Source organism: Papaver somniferum, chromosome 3 (genome assembly GCF_003573695.1).
Source record: "Papaver somniferum cultivar HN1 chromosome 3, ASM357369v1, whole genome shotgun sequence".
Classification (NCBI taxonomy): Eukaryota; Viridiplantae; Streptophyta; class Magnoliopsida; order Ranunculales; family Papaveraceae; genus Papaver; species Papaver somniferum.
Genome location: NC_039360.1, coordinates 140,879,435 through 140,885,082, shown reverse-complemented (window position 1 = coordinate 140,885,082; position 5,648 = coordinate 140,879,435).

Below are 5,648 nucleotides of genomic sequence, written 5' to 3'. Positions count from 1 at the left end.
GATGGTGATGAGAAGTCAGTTAAGAACAGATTCTGGAGATGAAGCGGCTGTTGTTGTTGAGAACATACAGATTTGCTAGTGGTGTTGGTTACTGTGGAAGGCCTGGTATGGAGGAAAATGGTCTGAAATGGATGCAAAGGGTGCGTACGAGTTGCAGTCGAACGAGGCGGAGATAGGGAAGGGAAGAGGTTGGTTGCAAGCAATGGGAAGGGAAGTAACAACACTTTTTTTGATGACACTGATGCAGGTAGCTACTTGTTTGATGCAGTTGCAGGCAAGAGGTCTGTCATCTGTAGTCACACACATTCCCTTTACTCTTGTAACTCCGCCGCAACAAATTTGTGATGGCAAGGGAACTTGAATGATCTCTATGTGTACGAAATTTAAATTTTGAAAACTCAGGACCTCAATAAGAAGTTGATGCTTACCAACTTAGTTGACTAATTCATCCCTATGAGTTATTGCAGTTTCAGAAAGGCAATGTAGTCTATAATCTGTGGTTGGTCATGTGACTGAACACAAAGGAGTTAGGGAATGATAATTTTTGGCTGGTTTTGTACGGATTGTTGCCGGAAGTTCAACAACAATGAACTGAAATTGGGTGTTTATGCTGTTTTGGTTTGTATGCATGGGAGATATTGAAACAGGAAAGATGATGATGACCGTCATGACTGCATAACCTGTCATACAGTCGAGAAAATGTCTGCATAACATGTTATGCAGTCGTGAAAATGGATGCATAACCTATTATGCATCTACAAAATTTGTTGCATAACTTGTTATGCATTCCAGAAAACGGTTGCATAACACATTATGCAACAACTTTTTTCTCACTATTAAAAACCAACAAAAACAAAGACTGCATAACTTGTCATGCACCTACAATAACATCTGCATTACATGTTATGCAGTCACGAAAATGGATGCATAACCTGTTATGCATCCGAAAATATGGCTGCATAATGCAATATGCATCGGGAAAATTGTTGCATAATCTTTTATGCATCGACAAAATAGATGCATAATGCATTATGCATCAATTTTTTATGTACGCACTAATACAATGGTTACGTAACTTGTTATAGATGCATAACTTTGTTATCCAAATGCATAATTTGTTATGCAGTGGAGAAAATGGTTGCATAATTTGTTATGCGTCTGCAGAATGTGTTATGCATCTTTTTTGGTGGCTGCATAATGGTTATGTATCAAGTTTTTGAAAATTTTGCCTAAAATGATGATCACCTCCAATTTTTTCGTGAAAAACAAAAATTTGATATTCTTGTTTGTACTCGTTGCGCAGCTCTCTTAAAAAGATTTCCAACGATATAAAATTTGTAACGTTCCAAGGCGCGGATTTTTAGATATGTTATATCCAAGTTGCGTTGCCAATTATACCCCTGATGCATAATCCGTCATGTATACATTTTTAAGAATTTCATATAATTATGGGTGTCACGGAAATAATTATGGGTGTCACGGTACCCAAAATTAATTGTGGGTTTGACAATGAGAATATTATTTTTTTTGGGTCTCCCCCTAATTTCCCCATGTTTGAAACATACTTATTCATTAGCTGAGGCCCCACCCATGGGTTACCCATAATATCAAGCCCTTAATTAAAAGAAGTTTAAATTTAGGCCCCGAATTATTAAAAGACACACATACCCTTATGCATATTATCAAGCCCCTAATTAAATAAAATTTAAATTTAAGCAAAAAATTATTAAAATATTATTAAAATTACAATAGTTTCTTAGCATGTCTAATTAGGAGTTATACACGCATTTGTCTCGTGTAAATGAAAGTTACATATGCATTTATCTAGTGTAATTGTGAGTTACACATGCATTTGACTTGTATAATCATCGTCAACTCTAGTACCAGTGAGACCAATACTACAAATAAGCAATTAGCTTTTATGAAGTTATCGACAACCTGAAATATAACAACAAACAATCAGTTTTCATAAGATTGAATGAACAGTACACGCAACAATGTATATTCAGTTTCACATACATCTGGCAAGTGTAGCTAGCAGTTACACATGCATCTGACTAGTGTAACTAGAAGTTACACATTCATATTGGAATTCAGCACCAAAAACAACCACTACTTCTGGTTTTGGTTCTAGTTCCATTTTTTCTTTCTTTTTAACAACAGTCGCATTCAATTTCACATTGAATCTAGCAAAATCATCAACATCTTCCTAGTTTATTGGTAGTTACACATGCATTTTCCTACTGTAACTAAGAGTTCATGTGCATTTTCCTCATGTAACTAAGAGTTACAGATGTTCACAAAATGTTGAGAATTGAGAAAAGAATTAAAGTTCTTGGACTTTAGTTTTTACCTCTCAGAGTTGTGCTGCAGTATCTTGAACAACCTTGCATTCCTATTTGCTTTACCAATTTTAGCACGAAAAGTTACCTGAAAAACAAAATTAAACAACAAAAAAGCTTAGCTGAAGTATAAGAACTTGAACCTATAATTGAACAACCTCATTGTTATTTTTGAGCATCAAAAAAAGAAAATTATCCAAACTCAGATAGAAATTCTTTTTACAGAATGGTGGTTTGCTATTAAAACAAAAAATAGGCTCACATGAAGGTGACATAAAATCAACAGAGATCTTAGTGACACTGGAGACACTCAAAGCTACTACCTATCCAACCATTCTATAATCTGGAGACACTCAAAGCTACTACATATCCAACCATCATAAGATCAAACATGAAAGTTTTTGCTGCTACCTCCACTACAACACTATATGAAAACAACCCAACTAGAAGACCACTTGTATTTCAAGAACAACCATGGTACTGAATACATTTACTTGTTATTACCGAGCTTCAGACACCATATAACTCTCCATGTAACATCATGACTAATACAATACATCATCTATGCAGAGCAAAGAGCAGAAGCCTGACTTATACCGAAGAGTTGTAATTACAATACATGAAAACCAAGGACTATGAAAAAAATAAATGAGCAGTAGCAGCATCAGCAGCTGATTATGATTACAGAGTACATATAATGGCTTGTGTACACGAAAGTTACACGTGCATATGGAAGTTACACATCCATATGGCTTGTGTAATCTGCAGTTGCACATCCATATGCCTTGTGTACTCAGAGCATATTCTTCATCAGCGCTAGAAACATGGACATCACACAGAGCTACTTGCGATTCTTAAACTGGAAAATCTACTCAATAACACTTATCAACTAAAAATGCAACATACTAATTTGAAAGGCATATAACTAGCCCATCAATCGACAGTTTCGGTATAGTAAAAAAAACTCTCCCAAAAAAAAAATCAACTAGAATTAACATCAACTGTTATAGGAGATCCACTTGAGATCACTGTGAAACTCATCAAACAAACACGATGATGAAGACAAATTGTAAGAGAGATCAAGACCTGGTGGTACAATAATATTTATATGAGCAACAAGGCCAACATGTGCAGGGGATCCAACCTGATGTAAACAGAAGATAGTTTATCACACTAAATACACATGTGAAAAGAAAAACAAAAAAATCTTGAAGTTCATTCATGTTGGTCTTTAAAAGTCTAAATGCAAAGATGGTAAAACTACCATAGCACTTTTAAGATATTAAACCACGAGAGCCTTAATTATATGAATATCAACGGATAACCACCAACTCCAACAGTACCACCAATAAACAGAACCATGCATTATTTCGGTTCAGTCAAACTAGTTACACATCCAATTAGCATATGTAACTAGCAGTTATACATCCAATTATCATTTATAACTAGCAGTTAGACATACATATGAATAGTGTAATTAGAGGTTACATGTGCATAGTTTTTTGACCTATACTATTCCATATACCACTACGGTTTAGAGTTATTTTGAACTGCACTAGTGTGAGAACTTTTGTATCAATTCTATCATCCTTTGAATTAGTTCTTGGAATGAAGGAAACTCTCAGGTTCACTGTGTGTATTAAACATAACAGAATTTGGGTCTCAGTTGGCACACTTAATTGAGTTGTGAATAGGGAAACTGTGACATAAAATACATTTACCTTCGCCATCAGTCCTCTATATGGATGCAAGTCGAGGATCAAGTGTTTCTGGAATATCTAGTCAACGATCCATGAATCCAACAACACCAACAACCTTCGAAAAGAAAAAGAAAAAGTCAAACCAAACCAAACTCAAATTATCAAGCAACTCTGTCAAGTTAGTAATACAACCGAAGTATTATCTTTCCAGGTAGTTCAGGTAGTTGATTTCTTTAGGGGAAGAAAGGTACTGAAGTATACCTGTAACGAGTTTAACTCCGATCATGGAACTGACTCGGTCATTAGTTCCCATAGAATTACACCAAAGCTGAAAACATCAGACCTGTCCAAATAAAAAAAAATCGACGTGATAAGGAACTTTACCGATGCCCTTTAGCATAAACGGATCCAACAAACTAACAAATGATTTATATCACATCAAGGGATAAATTTTCACATGCTTCCAGACATCTACAGTTTATACAACTCCAAGAAAGCAACAAGACCACAATCAGTAATTAATGGACCCTATATGAATCATTCACCTTGAGGGATTACTTTTTATCCGAAGGTTCATTACGCAATACTTCAGGGGTCACCACTCACACCCTACCTCCAACTCCAATACCACCACTAGCTCCAAAACCTGCACCTACACCACCACCGCTACTTTGGACCAGATAAGATCCTTCATATTGAGAATTTCACTAACACAAACATAAAAATAACATGAAATAAATGTAAAAGAACATTTTGAATACTAAGGCAGTTAAAAGAAGTAAAGCAACTAAAAACTTGGACAAAGTTCGTACATAAGCAAACTCTACTACATGAAATGAATAAAATCATTAACCTAGTAGTAGCATAGGCATGTGTAATCGGCAGTTACACATGTATATGGCATGTGTAAGCCGCAATTACACATCAGTATTATGGCTCGTGTATCTGGCACGTACACTATGTTAACTACATAGAATTTCAAATATAGGAAAACTCTATTACAAACCACACAAAACAACACAGACAATATAATATGCATGGATTCTGATCGAGTGTGTGAAATCAAAATGCATGTGTAATCAGCAGTTACACATCCATATGGCTCGTGTAATAGGAAATTACACATACATATGGAGTGTGTAATCGACAGTTACACATTCATATGGTTTGTGTAATCATCAGTTACACATCCATATGGTTTGTGTAACTGCAAAAGAAGGTTTTTCTCGGCTCATCCAATGTGAGCACTAAATAATTTTGGGATATTAAATCTACCATATAACCATCAAATCCTGCAGCATTAGAAAAAAAAGAAACTCATCCGCATCTACTTCCTCTTGGACCGACCACATAATAACAAGACCTAACCATAAGTATATGAAAATGGAAACACAATTCATTCTCTGAAAAGGTAAGATGTTAATTTAGAAAAATTGAATAACAAAGATGAGTTTCAATTAAATCAGCAGGTATGCCTTTAAGAGCCGCCATGGACTCCAATCTGTGAGGTCTACTTAATGAATGAGATCAAATGACAATACCAGTTCATAGAAATCAAGCTCAAGCTTAAAATATAAATTGCATCATGTCTTAGCAATTGAAACTC